Genomic DNA, 15,668 nt, shown 5'->3' on the forward strand with positions numbered 1-15,668 from the left:
GTGGAGAGGAGGATCTGATGGTTCACAGTATCAAAGGCAGCAGATAGGTCTAGAAGGATGAGAGCAGAGGAGAGAGAGTTAGCTTTAGCAGTGCGGAGAGCCTCCGTGACACAGAGAAGAGCAGTCTCAGTTGAATGCCCAGTCTTGAAACCTGACTGATTAGGATCAAGAAGGTCATTCTGAGAGAGATAGCAGGAGAGCTGGCCAAGGACGGCACGTTCAAGAGTTTTGGAGAGAAAAGAAAGAAGGGATACTGGTCTGTAGTTGTTGACATCGGAGGGATCGAGTGTAGGTTTTTTCAGAAGGGGTGCAACTCTCGCTCTCTTGAAGACGGAAGGGACGTAGCCAGCGGTCAAGGATGAGTTGATGAGCGAGGTGAGGAAGGGGAGAAGGTCTCCGGAAATGGTCTGGAGAAGAGAGGAGGGGATAGGGTCAAGTGGGCAGGTTGTTGGGCGGCCGGCCGTCACAAGACGCAAGATTTCATCTGGAGAGAGAGGGGAGAAAGAGGTCAAAGCACAGGGTAGGGCAGTGTGAGCAGGACCAGCGGTGTCATTTGACTTAGCAAACGAGGATCGGATATCGTCAACCTTCTTTTCAAAATGGTTGACGAAGTCATCCGCAGAGAGGGAGGAGGGGGGGGGGGGGAGGAGGATTCAGGAGGGAGGAGAAGGTAGCAAAGAGCTTCCTAGGGTTAGAGGCAGATGCTTTGAATTTAGAGTGGTAGAAAGTGGCTTTAGCAGCAGAGACAGAAGAGGAGAATGTAGAGAGGAGGGAGTGAAAGGATGCCAGGTCCGCAGGGAGGCGAGTTTTCCTCCATTTCCGCTCGGCTGCCCGGAGCCCTGTTCTGTGAGCTCGTAGTGAGTCGTCGAGCCACGGAGCAGGAGGGGAGGACCGAGCCGGCCTGGAGGATAGGGGACAGAGAAAATCAAAGGATGCAGAAAGGGAGGAGAGGAGGGTTGAGGAGGCAGAATCAGGAGATAGGTTGGAGAAGGTTTGAGCAGAGGGAAGAGATGATAGGATGGAAGAGGAGAGAGTAGCGGGAGAGAGAGAGCGAAGGTTGGGACGGCGCAATACCATCCGAGTAGGGGCAGAGTGAGAAGTGTTGGATGAGAGCAAGAGGGAAAAGGATACAAGGTAGTGGTCGGAGATTTGGAGGGGAGTTGCAATGAGATTAGTGGAAGAACAGCATCTAGTAAAGATGAGGTCAAGCGTGTTGCCTGCCTTGTGAGTAGGGGGGGAAGGTGAGAGGGTGAGGTCAAAAGAGGAGAGGAGTGGAAAGAAGGAGGCAGAGAGGAATGAGTCAAAGGTAGACGTGGGGAGGTTAAAGTCACCCAGAACTGTGAGAGGTGAGCCATCCTCAGGAAATGAACTTATCAAGGCGTCAAGCTCATTGATGAACTCTCCAAGGGAACCTGGAGGGCGATAAATGATAAGGATGTTAAGCTTGAAAGGGCTGGTAACTGTGACAGCATGGAATTCAAATGAGGAGATAGACAGATGGGTCAGGGGAGAAAGAGAGAATGTCCACTTGGGAGAGATGAGGATTCCAGTGCCACCACCCCGCTGGCTCGATGCTCTAGGGGTATGCGAGAACACGTGGGCAGACGAAGAGAGAGCAGTAGGAGTAGCAGTGTTATCTGTGGTAATCCATGTTTCCGTCAGCGCCAGGAAGTCTAGGGACTGGAGGGTAGCATAGGCTGAGATGAACTCAGCCTTGTTGGCTGCAGACCGGCAGTTCCAGAGGCTGCCGGAGACCTGGAACTCCACGTGGGTTGTGCGCGCTGGGACCACCAGGTTAGAGTGGCAGCGGCCACGCGGTGTGAAGCGTTTGTATGGCCTGTGCAGAGAGGAGAGAACAGGGATAGACAGACACATAGTTGACAAGCTACAGAAGTGTTGTTTCTTGTATTATTGTCTCTTGTGTCTTTAGAGAACTTTGATATCCTTTTTCTTCTGTCCTGATTTTCTCTTTCTTTTCTTCTGTTAACTAGATATTCTTTGTTGTTCTTCGTTAGCTAACTAGCTTCTTCCAAAAGAGTCCATAGCAACTGCTTAGCAACTGGTAAACAATTCAGCGAGCTAAGATAACTACAATTTTATGAAAAATAGTTATTTTTCAAAAGCCTATCTTCTTTGTTTGTTGCTTGTTTTTTCTCCTATTCAGTCTTGCAGTTTTCTTTTGCTTTTTTCCGATGTACTTCACTCTAAAAACCATGTAAATTTCAATATTTGTAGGAGCTCATTTTTCAGCTGCTGCTGCTCAAATTGGAGTAATGGTCGAATTGCTGCAAAGAAACCACAACTAAAGGACACCAATAATAAGAAGAGACTTGCTTGGGACAAGAAACACAAGTAATGGACATTAGACCAGTGGAAATCTGTCCTTTGGTCTGACGAGTCCAAATTTGAGATTTTTGGTTCCAACCGCCATGTCTTTGTGAGATGCAGAGTAGGTGAACGGATGATCTCTGCATGTGTGGTTCCCACTGTGAAGCATGAGAAGCTGTGATTGTGTGGGTGTGCTTTGCTGGTGACACTGTCAGTTATTTATTTAGAATTCAAGGCACACTTAACCAGCATGGCTACCACAGCATTCTGCAGTGATACGCCATCTGGTTCGCGCTTAGTGGGCCTATCATTTGTTTTTCAAAAGGACAATGACCCAAAACACACCTCCAGGCTGTGTAAGGGCTATTTGACCAAGAAGGAGAGTGATGGAGTGCTGCATCAGATGTCCTGGCCTCCACAATAACCCGACTTTAACCCAATTGAGATAGTTTGGGATGAGTTGGACCGCAGAGAGAAGGAAAAGACGCCAATAAGTACTCAGCATATGTGGGAACTCCTTTAAAACTGTTGGAAAAGCATTCCAGGTGATGCTGGTTGAGAGAATGCCAAGACTGTGCAAAGCTGTCATCAAGGCAAAGGGTGGCTACTTTGAAGAATCAAAAATATAAATCACTACATAATTTCATATGTGTTATTTTATAGTTTTGATGTCTTTACTATTATTATACAATACAGAAAATAGTACAAATAAAGAAAAACCCTTGAATGAGTAGGTGTGTCCAAACTTTTGACTGATACTGTATACAGCTCTCATAAAAACATACCTCTTTATGGATGAGCGGCACCACTAAATCCCTCTGTTTGACTATATTGCACTGTTCTAAGCAGTCACATATGTTGGTCTCTTTATTAAGCTATGGCAATGACATACATTCACTTAGAGAGTCAGCTTTGACCTGGAACACAAGATAGCAGGATAGAAATAAAGCCCATCCCTCATTGTGAACAGGATTTGTTTTTGCTTTCCGTGCTACCAGATGTCACCTTTTGCTGGGGTGTTAAACATGAAAAACGTGTGTAACTGATGTTTTTACTCACTGTGTTGCGTAAACATTTAACTCTGTGGAGACACAACAGGGCCGTGTTCGTTAGGCATTAATCGGAAGATAACAGACTGAAACAGGGAGGGATTATCTAGACTTGTTCTAATAAGAAAGAAATGTTTTGTTTTCCGTTGCAAAAACATTGCCACGGTGTATCCTGCTGAACACAACCCTGTAACACTGGGGATGTCAGGCACCATATTATATATAAAAGTATGCAAACATTGACAACTGTCTCTGTTTTCGCCCATATTGTAAATGGTATATGTCTGAAACATGTCTGTCATGTACTCTCTGGGGGTAGAGGAACAGACATTTTATCAGCAGGGGATGATCTTTCATATCACTTCCAAAGAGGAAAAAGGATTGCCCTTTTTTTCTCCCCCTTGTTATCTAAGAGGCACACGAATCGACAGAGTAAAACGGTAAAAGCAATTGCCATGGAACTTCTAAGGGAATTGTTTTCCCCCAGAACAGAGTATTCACTTAGAATGTTGTCGTTTTATCTCTCTCGCTCTCCCTCTCTCTCTCTTTCTCTCCCTCTGTCTCTCTCCTTCTGTCTCACTCTCTGTCTCTCCCTCTTTCTCTCTCTCTGCTCTTTCTGGGATCCCGGGAGTCTGTTGGGTGCGTAGTGGTGGTGCTGTGGGTTCAAGCAAAGGATTAGATGGCAAACAAACGCGTTTAATCCCTTGAGTCTGTCAGCCCCCCCTCCGTTGCACGCTTAGTATGCATCAGAACGAACAACAGACAAAAATCTAGTGCTTCCTCTCCTCCTAACATTCACTGTCTTTGTCTCCATATCGAATCAAGAAACAGTTATATGCTGATAGGTCTCTCTGATCATTCGCTGCTATTTCTAACCAATATAAAGAACTATATCTTCTTGTGTAAATAGAACAGATAAACATTTGCCTAGTGTCCGTTCTATTGTGTTGATACAAATAATCCCTATTGCATGTTATCACTCTTGCTCAGCTATTTGAAGGAAGAGTGTTTTAAGAGAGGCAAGTGATTGTGAAAAATTGCAATTGGTATCTCTGAGATGGCATTCTCTTTCTTTGGTTTTGTGAGTGTGTTGTACGGTCAGAGGATACTATAGAGTACAGCCCATAGCATGTCCTCAAGTAAGGGACACAGGGAAACCCAAATGTGACAAAAGAAGAAAACTGCTATCCTGGAGTCTGTACTGGCTGCTAGTACAGCCTGGACTCATAGACTAGACGTAACATAGTAAATGTAAAACCAGGATAATCAAATTAGTATGGTATGTTTTGTTTGGTATGGTTACATAGGACAGAATGTTACTAAAGGCAAAATCAAAAGTAGGAGGGTTGGTCAGGGTAGATTGGTGGGCGTATAACATGAACGTCTAGCAACCCAAAGGTTGCACGTTCAAATCTCATCACGGATAACTTAAGCATTTTGCAACTACATAGCATGCTAGCCAACCCTTCCCCTAACCCTTTAACCTAACTCCTTATCTTAACACCTAACCCCTAGCCTAGCTAACGTTAGCCACCTAGCTAAGGTTAGTGTTAACCACCTAGCTAACGTTAGCTACTTCAAATTGGAATTCGTAACATATCATACATTTTCGCAAATTCATAGCATAGTAAGAATTGCAATTCCTAACATATTGTACGAATTGAAATTCATAACATATAGTACGAATTGAAATTCATAACATATAATACGAATTGTAATTTGTAACATAAGACACGAAATGGAAGATGGACATCCACAAATAAATACATACCATACGAAACTTAACATATATTACTAATGGAGTGCCCAAGATTTCCATTTACTTTGTTATATCTAGGTTGGCTACTACTGGCATCTTGAGATGCCAGGGGTTTAAGTGATCCATCATATGAATCTGTCCAGGTTGATTGTTCATGTCTATAGTCTTGTACATTTGATAAAGACAGACACAGACAGTTAGACAGATGACGGACATACTTTCACATTCAGTTCTTGTCATTTAACAGACTCTTACCTAAACCAATATATAACCTATGGGGGAGGGGCAAAGTAGGTGCCAGTTAGACCCATATAAAACAAAACCTGTTCAAAGAAGAACAAGTGGATAAGTGCAAGGGTGGAGGGAATCAAGGGTTGAGGTGATGGAGTAGCCAGGTGCAGTTTGAAGAGGACACACCTACACCTTTGATGTTCAAACCTTTGAGGACATCTAAAAAGACGTCAGGCTATACGAAAGTGTCTGCTTTTTCATTTACTATAGTCTCCTGTGCAGGCATGCGGTGCACAGCTCTTTCAACTACAATTGATCTAACAGTTCACATACAGTATGGCACATTGACTTGACCTAGAATCTGATTAAGAATTTGGGTTAAACTATTTTTCAAAGTGGGGGTAGCAGAGGAAACAAGACAAGAAGTATACTTTATTAGTCCATACGAGCTTTCATCCAACCCCCCTGATATACACACACATTAGATTGGAGAGGCTGGAGCAGACATCATTTACAAATGAAGCATGTGTGTTTAGTGAGTCCACCAGATCAGAGGCAGACCAGAGATAAGCGCATGTATAGAGTACCACAGGATGAGTCATAATACCTATAAAACCTAGCGGTCAAACAAGGAAAGGGTTCTAATAGTTTTTCCACTGTTCATTTTTCCCATAGGGGATTTTAGAAACTTAAAATAAGGGCTGTGCTTCGCGTAGGCTTACCCTTGCGTGACGTTTTGATAACCATCTCTCTAGGACAAGGTGACTTTTATCTATATATTCACCTGTATTTACCCACCAAAAATGAAATGCTAATTAGCTGCTAATGTGGCTATCATAAAGAAGTACAAATGCCATAATGATCTAAATGAGACTGCCGAATCGAAGCAAAGGTAAACATCTCTGGGTTAACTATCTAATGTTAACTAACTGCAGTAATTAATAAATTGGCAACATTTCTTTAAATGGACAATTCTGTGAACTGTCTTGTGCAAGTTTTACATCGATACAATACCTGTTAGTAAAGCTGTCAGCTAGATGTGACGTGCAGGAGCTTGCAGGGAGTTGTAGTTTTGCACAATGTCTACTTTGATCATAATTAGCATTTTTTAATCTAAGAGTAAATAGAACCAAGCATATTGATAAAAGTCACCTTGTCCGAGAGAGATTTACATGGTTGTCGAAACATCATGTCTGGGTAACCCTACACAAACAGCCCTTATTTTTATTTTTTTTCTAAAATCCCCTATGGGAACAATGATTGGATCCATTTCCCTGTTTGACCGCTAAGTTTTATGGGTATTATGACACCTCCACTGTGGGGCTCTATTGGACCATTTTCCTGTCCTTGCTAAGCATTCAACATGTAAGGAGTACTTTTGGTGTCAGGAAAAATTTATGGAGTAAAATATACATCTTTAGGAATGACGTGAAGTAAACGTTGTAAAAAATATAAATAGTAAAGTACAGATACACCAAAAACGACTTAAGTGGTGTAAAAATACTTCAAAGTATTTTTTTTTTTTTACACCACTGCTATTTACTGTCCAACCTAATAGGCAAACATTTTAATTTCCCAAAATGCATAGGATATTGTATGGTTCTCCTAGTCTTGCAATTGGTTAGTCGATTATTATCTGTACCCTGTCGTTCCTAGTAGGCTATAACAGACTGACTTCGCTCTCACTTCTCTGTGAGTTTTGTCTGTGTTCTGAACTGGCTGGGGTTTTCAGCTTGCTTGACAAACACCCCTCCCCCAAGCTTCGGCGAAACAGGAACAACTCCTTTGAGAGAGAATTTAAAAAAAAAAAGCTGCACAAGTTTGGAACGTCTTGGAGAAGCCCTTGTTATCGCTTGGAGTATACTAGTCAGGAGTGGAGATTTATTCATGCAAAATCTGGAAGTATTCTACTGGTCTTGTTTATCGCGGAAAATAACATTTTAACCTCGACTTTCGCGTAGGCCAAACTTCTTTTTGAAAATGGTTTACTTTACTCGAGGATAATTATTGGTGTAAGTCTATTTGTGTATGGAATAATTTGTCCTCGCCGAAGAAAGATGGGACTCGTGGAGCTCTGTATACATATGTGATATCGTGTTCAATAATGAAGGATATTGTGTCAGACACAATGGGTAAGAGAGGGTTTCCCATTTGCATCTAACGTTACTATACATAACCAAGCTATATATCATGTTTATCCCATGCCCGTTGTTCAGCTGTAAACATACTTGGCCTTGCTCCGTTGGGAAGTCAGATCCTTATTCTCTGAAGTTAACGTTACACCTTTAAACATACTTCAATTTGCTATTTCAATATATCGCTTCAAAGTTGTCCCCAGTGCTAGTTTTGTCCTATTAATTTGTGTAGATGAGTATTTGTCCATTGCAACACACATGCTGCTGCTTTCTATTTTCGTAATGCATCGATTTGTGGGGGTTACTTACTTCTCCCACTAATACTGACCCATTCTGACTTTCGGTTTCACATAAACTTAAATTACTACACTTATCCAGGTCTACACGTGGTGAAATCATTGTAAAGCAACACATCCTGCAATGTTGATCGTGATTCGCCGACTTGGCCTGAAGCTTTTTGTCCCATTCTGTGATCAACCCGACGTTTTCCAGTGGAAGGCTCGAACAAGCCACGGTCGAATAAGCTACATCGATCGTTACCTTTCGTGTTACAATGTTGCAGTGGCTCACGGTTATGATCCGCTTGTTAAGACGAGCGTGGAAGGAGATGGTTTGTAACTGTCTGGCCAACAACAACAAAAAATCTGCGAGAGGGTACAGTTATTTTTCCATTCATGGTATCCGACTCAATGTGGAATGGGACGTCTGCAACATATTCTGAAATTAATGTAGCCCACACTCCTTTGCATATGTAAACACCGGATTGGAGGTACTGGAAAATGTCGAATTATACGTTTATGTTATTCATAATAGGTGTTGTATCAATTAGTTGGAAACTTGCATCACCACCCCGTTGTAGTTATATAGATGGTATTTATGCTGTGTAACTAAGACTGTTTACTTGTTCTACCCATAGAGAATACTGCGTCATGTCCTGTGTCCACCTGGTTGTGGTTCGTGCTTGTATGGTAGGTTAGTTAGATAACCAAAACGTTGGCCTATTCACTCTGCTCACGACTGTTTGGCCAGAATCAATATTTGCCAAAAGGTTATTTTGGTGGTGTAGACTATTCATATAGAAGATGTGAATGATGCCATGGCAAATTATACTGGTCAGAATAGCTGATGTGAAGTCGTACAACACTCATTTTACCAGCATGGAAAATACATCTGCTGCAGTACAGTAGGCTAAAGCTAGAATCCTTAGTTGTTACATCCATTTTTGGACTTATAAATTAATTATATATATATATATACCCATCGATTCTTGAAGAATATAACTTATAAATGCCTCATGAGCTTAGTTAGTTCAAGTGTTTTTACCCCATCAGAACCCAACAAATGTTTTTACTCCAATGTTTGTGACAATGACATAAATGTAAACAAACACTGTATATAGCCTCAACATGGTTAAAACTATCATTTTGATATCATGGTCAGGGTTTCATTCATATGTCTGAATTTGATAGTGGTTACATTTCTCCAGGCCAATCTCAGCTTTTTACCAAAACGGGTGGGCTGGCTGCCTTGCCATTATTTCAACTATGCATCCAAGGTTTAAGATGATACCTAAGGCCTAAAAGGTGATGCATACCAGGCTCGGGTAATGTTATTTCCAAGATGTCCTCTTGGAGCAATTGCTATTTCATCCTAGCTGTCCCACAGTTTTGCTGCTGTGCATTGGCTTAAACCTGGGCATCTAACTTAATGTCAAAGCTGACGTGCATCACAAATGCTGTGGATATGTAGTTAACATGTAGGTTGTCCGCTATCTATTCCCTTTGCACTGTGGGTAGAATCTGCCATGTGGTTCCGTTGCCTTTGTACACTGCTCAAAAAAATAAAGGGAACACTTAAACAACACAATGTAACTCCAAGTCAATCACACTTCTGTGAAATCAAACTGTCCACTTAGGAAGCAACACTGATTGACAATAAATTTCACATGCTGTTGTGCAAATGGAATAGACAACAGGTGGAAATTATAGGCAATTAGCAAGACACCCCCAATAAAGGAGTGGTTCTGCAGGTGGTGACCACAGACCACTTCTCAGTTTCTATGCTTCCTGGCTGATGTTTTGGTCACTTTTGAATGCTGGCGGTGCTTTCACTCTAGTGGTAGCATGAGACGGAGTCTACAACCCACACAAGTGGCTCAGGAAGTGTAGCTCATCCAGGATGGCACATCAATGCGAGCTGTGGCAAGAAGGCTTGCTGTGTCTGTCAGCGTAGTGTCCAGAGCATGGAGGCGGTACCAGGAGACAGGCCAGTACATCAGGAGACGTGGAGGAGGCCGTAGGAGGGCAACAACCCAGCAGCAGGACCGCTACCTCCGCCTTTGTGCAAGGAGGAGCAGGAGAAGCACTGCCAGAGCCCTGCAAAATGACCTCCAGCAGGCCACAAATGTGCATGTGTCTGCTCAAACGGTCAGAAACAGACTCCATGAGGGTGGTATGAGGGCCCGACGTCCACAGGTGGGGGTTGTGCTTACAGCCCAACACCGTGCAGGACGTTTGGCATTTGCCAGAGAACACCAAGATTGGCAAATTCGCCACTGGCGCCCTGTGCTCTTCACAGATGAAAGCAGGTTCACACTGAGCACGTGACAGACGTGACAGAGTCTGGAGATGACGTGGAGAACGTTCTGCTGCCTGCAACATCCTCCAGCATGACCGGTTTGGCGGTGGGTCAGTCATGGTGTGGGGTGGCATTTCTTTGGGGGGCCGCACAGCCCTCCATGTGCTCGCCAGAGGTAGCCTGACTGCCATTAGGTACCGAGATGAGATCCCCAGACCCCTTGTGAGACCATATGCTGGTGCGGTTGGCCGTGGGTTTCTCCTAATGCAAGACAATGCTAGACCTCGTGGCTGGAGTCTGTCAGCAGCTCCTGCAAGAGGAAGGCATTGATGCTATGGACTGGCCCGCCCGTTCCCCAGACCTGAATCCGATTGAGCACATCTGGGACATCATGTCTCGCTCCATCCACCAACGCCACGTTGCACCACAGACTGTCCAGGAGTTGGCGGATGCTTTAGTCCAGGTCTAGGAGGAGATCCCTCAGGAGACCATCCGCCACCTCATCAGGAGCATGCCCAGGCGTTGTAGGGAGGTCATACTGGCACGTGGAGGCCACACACACTACTGAGCCTCATTTTGACTTGTTGTAGGGACATTACATCAAAGTTGGATCAGCCTGTAGTGTGGTTTTCCACTTTAATTTTGAGTGTGACTCCAAATCCAGACCTCCATGGGTTGATAAATTGGATTTCCATTGATTATTTTTGTGTGATTTTTGTTGTCAGCACATTCAACTATGTAAAGAAAAAAGTATTTAATAAGATTATTTCTTTCATTCAGATCTAGGATGTGTTGTTTAAGTGTTCCCTTTATTTTTTTGAGCAGTATATATGTCATGGTTTTATGTATTGGCTTGGTATATATTATACATGTATACATTATACAAGTTTTCTATATCTTTTCCCTTGTGCATCCTTAGTTGTTAAATGTATAATTGCTAAATTGCATGGCCCCCCGTTGCAGCCAGAGAAAGAAGAAATACAATCTAAAATCAAACAAATAAAAATCTAACAAACAAGTTCGATTTGGGACCGACTGTGTCTGCGTCTTCCTATTTTAATGATTCCTCTAAGACATTGCCCTCAAACCTCAAAAGTTAAACACTGCTTTTCAACCAGACATTGAATGTATCGATTGTGCCTTTTTTAAAGTGGCTTTATAAACTCAGCAAAGAAAGAAACCTCTCATTGTCAACTGCGTTTATTTTCAGCAAACTTAACATGTGTAAATATTTATATGAACATAAGATTCAACAACTGAGACATAAACTGAACAAGTTCCACAGACATGTGACTAACAGAAATTGAATATTGTGTCCCTGAAAAGGGGGGGGGGGGGGCAAAATCAAAAGTAACAGTCAGTATCTGGTGTGACCTCCAGCTGCATTAAGTACTGCAGTGCAGCTCCTCTTCATGGACTGCACCAGATTTGCCAGTTCTTGCTGTGAGATGTTACCCCACTCTTCCACCAAGGCACCTGCAAGTTCCCGGACATTTCTGGGGGGAAGGGCCCTAGTCCTCACCCTCCGATCCAACAGGTCCCAGACGTGCTCAACGGGATTGAGATCCAAGCTCTTCGCTGGCCAGGGCAGAACACTGACATTCCTGTCTTGCAGGAAATCACGCACAGAACGAGCAGTATGGCTGGTGGCATTGTCATGCTGGAGGGTCATGTCAGGATGAGCCTGCAGGAAGGGTACCACATGAGGGAGGAGGATGTCTTCCCTGTAACGCACAGTGTTGAGATTGCCTGCAATGACAACCAGCTCAGTCCGATGATGCTGTGACACACCGCCCCAGATTAGACCGACACTCCCCCTCCAAATCGATCCCACTCCAGAGTACAGGCTTCGGTGTAACGCTCATTCCTTCGACGATAAACACGAATCCGACCATCAACCCTGGTGAGACAAAACCGCGACTCATCAGTGAAGAGCACTTTTTGCCAGTCCTGTCTGGTCCAGCGACGGTGGGTTTGTGCCCATAGGCGACATTGTTGCCAGTGATGTCTGGTGAGTACCTGCCTTACAACAGGCCTACAAGCCCTCAGTCCAGGCTCTCTCAGCCTATTGCAGTCAGTCTGAGCACTGATGGAGGGATTGTGCATTCCTGGTGTAACTCGGGCAGTTGTTGTTGCCATCCTGTACCTGTCCCGCAGGTGTGATGTTCGGATGTACCGATCCTGTGCAGGTGTTGTTACACGTGGTCTGCCGCTGCAAGGACGATCAGCTCAGCTGTCCATCCTGTCTCCCTGTAACGCTGTCTTAGGCATCTCACAGTACGGACATTGAAATTTATTGCCCTGGCCACATCATTCATGCAGATGAGCAGGGACCCTGGGCATCTTTCTTTTGGTGTTTTTCAGAGTCAGTAGAAAGGCTTATTTAGTGTCCTAAGTTTTCATAACTGTGAACTTTAATTGCCTACCGTCTGTAAGCTGTTAGTGTCTTAACCACCGTTCCACAGGTGCATGTTCATTAATTGTTCATTGAACAAGCATGGGAAACAGTGTTTAAACCCTTTACAATGAAGATCTGTGAAGTTATTTGGATTTTTACAAATTATCTTTAAAAGACAGGGTCCTGAAAAAGGGATGTTTCTGTTTTTGCTGAGTTTATGAATGAGAAGTAAACATCTGTGGTCTGTTAATAATCATTTTCCTCAACCAAAAGTGTATTTAGGTCTTCTTTGGAGATCTGAGGCCTGTTTAAGAGGATGTAATGTCACGGAATGTTCAGAGAGAGAATGTATTGCGTAGAACAGAAATGATTGTCTCTCAGATGGAATAGGGGATTGTGTCAACTGGATTTGTTCTATTTCTATCTGCGATATTCGGAGCGTTTTAAAGACCCTGAATACACCCCTGATGGTTGTCTTTTTTTTTTTTCGCTCTCCAGGTTTGTGAATGGGCACTGTGATCTTCTGCTGAGAGGGAGTGCTGGGATTTGAGGCTCTGTGACAGTTGTGACTCCGGGCAGACGCTAAGCCAGTCAGCTTGCTTTGTCTGCCGGACCAAGGTCAAAGGGCACGACAAAGGGAACCCAGGGATAGGCTCTCCTCATGAGGAGTAGCCGGGGTCTCTGAGACCTGGGGTCATTTTAAGGTAAGGAACATCACAAACTCGCGCTCACACACATGTATGTAGCCGCCATGTTACTTTGTCACTGTTGTGGTTTGGATTTTACATGTGATATGATGTATGTATGTATGTATGTATGTATGTATGTATGTATATATATGTATATGTATATATGTGTGTGTGTGTGTGTGTGTATATATGTGTGTGTATGTATGTGTGTGTATGTATGTATGTATGTATGTATGTATGTATGTGTGTGTGTGTGTGTGTAAATGCTTTTGTGCTTGTTGGTGAATGTGTCAATTATATTCAAGCATTAGGAAGGTTAGGGACAACACGTATCACAGACTACAATATGGTTAATCAAACGTTTTATTCATTTTGTTTATGACAACGTATTCACAGATATCGACTCTTCCCATGACATCTGACTGGGCACCCTGTTTATGGAATGGTATGCTGTGTAGCAGGATTTATCTCAGGCCCTGCCTAGACACACACACACACACACACACACACACCGTGTGACGCCAGCCTGGGCAGAGCTGAGGGCGGGCACATACACATGGCATGAAACAGCCCAGCATACCATCCTGTAATCACATTCCGTGACCTACACACCCACTAATGGCCTCAGATGTAGGAACACAGAGGCTGACAGACAGGAAATGGTGTGTGTGTGTGCGCATATGTATTGGAGACTGTGAGGTGTGCGCTGTCTCCATGGCTGGGCGGTATACCGTATTTTATGATATACCGGTATTGATGCAGGGACCGGTTTGGGTTTTTACTTTACCTTCTATACCAGTATTTGAATGTTTTGGTTTGTTAAATGTGATACGCCATGTGTAATGTCAATTTTTATAGTTTACTTTGCTACTTGAGTCATTTCCCTCCGCTCTTTCTCTCCGCGCCACTTTCCAATCAGACCTAGCCACGCCCCCTGTCACTCAAGGAGCACATTTGATGTTCCTCAACCACGAGACACTTGCGTTCAGTCTGCATGGTCAATGCAGCACATGCAACGATGTTGATGACAACAATGCTGTTTTCACTTTGCTTCTTAATATAAATCCAGTAGTGTTCTATAATGACACTATTGGTTTGTGTTTCTTATATCTGCAAACAGCTAGTTTGTCTTTTCTTAGCAAGTTGCCCTAAATCTTGTGAGACGCTAATTGTTAGTCGCGAATGCTAATAGCTAGCTAGCTAATAAATCTATTGAGTAAGAGCAAACGTAGCTAATACAGCCTGATAATACCAGTGATGGTGTAGACCTAAATAAGCATGTTGTTTGTGCAATAGTATCTTCTAAATCAAAGAAGAATATGCAAAGCAAGAATATGTTAGCTACATGATGTAGGTAAGAGAGAACATGCAATGTAGCCAAAACTTATAGGTTCCCCTAAGAAACGCTTATCAACACTTTAGTTCCTACCGTCACAATAACCCCTCCCTGGCATTTTAATTCGTTGTCATCTCAAACAGCACTGTATTCAAAGTGCCCACTATTATATTCTAACTATAGAATTAGAATAGTCATTCTATTTCCATGATTCCAACAGTTTTGTGCTCTAATTGGAAAGTCAAATCACAATTGCAACATTTGGTTAAAAATAAGTCCTAGATGATTTTCCCGTATTGTGCAGCCCAACGTGGCAGTATGGAAATTCTCTCAATTGAGCAGTGGTGTAAAGTACTTAAGTAAAAATACTTTCAAGTACTATGTAAGTTGTTTTTTTTGGTATCTGTACTTTACTATTTTTATTTTTGACTACTTTTACTTCACTACATTTCTAAAGAAAATACTATACTTTTTACTCCATGCATTTTCCCTGACACCTAAAAGTACTCGTTACATTTTGAATGCTTAGCAGGACAGGAAAATGGTCCAATTCACGCACTTGTCAAGAGAACATCCCTGGTCATCTACTGCCTCGGATCTGGAGGACTCACTAAACACAAATGCTTTGTTTGTAAATTATGTCGGCGTGTGCCCCAGGCTATCTGTAAATACAAAAAAATTTAACTAGAAAATGGTGCCATCTGGCTTGCATAATATATGGATTTAAAATTATTTATACTTTTACTTTTTTGATACTTAAGTATATTTAAAACCCAATACTTTATGACTTTTACTCAAGTAGTATTTTACTGGGTGACTCACTTTTACTTGAGTCATTTTCTGTTAACGTATCTTTACTTTTACTCAAGTGTGACAATTGGGTACTTTTTCCACCACTGTAATTGAGTGCAGGAAATGCAGAAAAGAAAGTGCTGAAATTTGTTTTGGTTGAAGTTGTATTGAACAGTATAAAACATTCTAACTCAGAACCAAACTGGCTGCGCGAGTGCGCCATCGTGCATACATTTATTTTGTCCCCCCACACCAAACGCGATCACGACACGCAGGTTAAAATATCAACACAAACTCTGAACCAATTACATTAATTTGGGGACTGGTCAAAAAGCATTAAACATTTATGGCAATTTAGCTAGCTAATTTGTTAT

At 42.8% G+C, this 15,668-nt stretch overlaps 1 protein-coding gene across 5 annotated transcripts in view; it reads left to right on the top strand.

Annotated features, from left to right (window-relative positions):
- LOC106575079 (B-cell CLL/lymphoma 9 protein) overlaps positions 1-15,668 on the top strand; it is a 109,729-nt gene that overhangs the window by 56,743 nt on the left and 37,318 nt on the right. For 3 of the 5 annotated variants that reach the window (XM_014151237.3, XM_014151241.3, XM_014151239.3), the window contains exons 1-2: positions 7,067-7,499; positions 12,976-13,181. The gene's annotated coding sequence lies outside the window, so the exon portion shown is untranslated. Of the gene's footprint in view, positions 1-7,066; positions 7,500-12,975; positions 13,182-15,668 lie in introns of those variants that run through there. The other 2 variants (XM_014151240.3, XM_014151238.3) reach the window with 2 other exon arrangements.

This window comes from Salmo salar, chromosome 17, assembly GCF_965601325.2.
Source record: "Salmo salar chromosome 17, fSalSal1, whole genome shotgun sequence".
Taxonomy (NCBI): domain Eukaryota; kingdom Metazoa; phylum Chordata; class Actinopteri; order Salmoniformes; family Salmonidae; genus Salmo; species Salmo salar.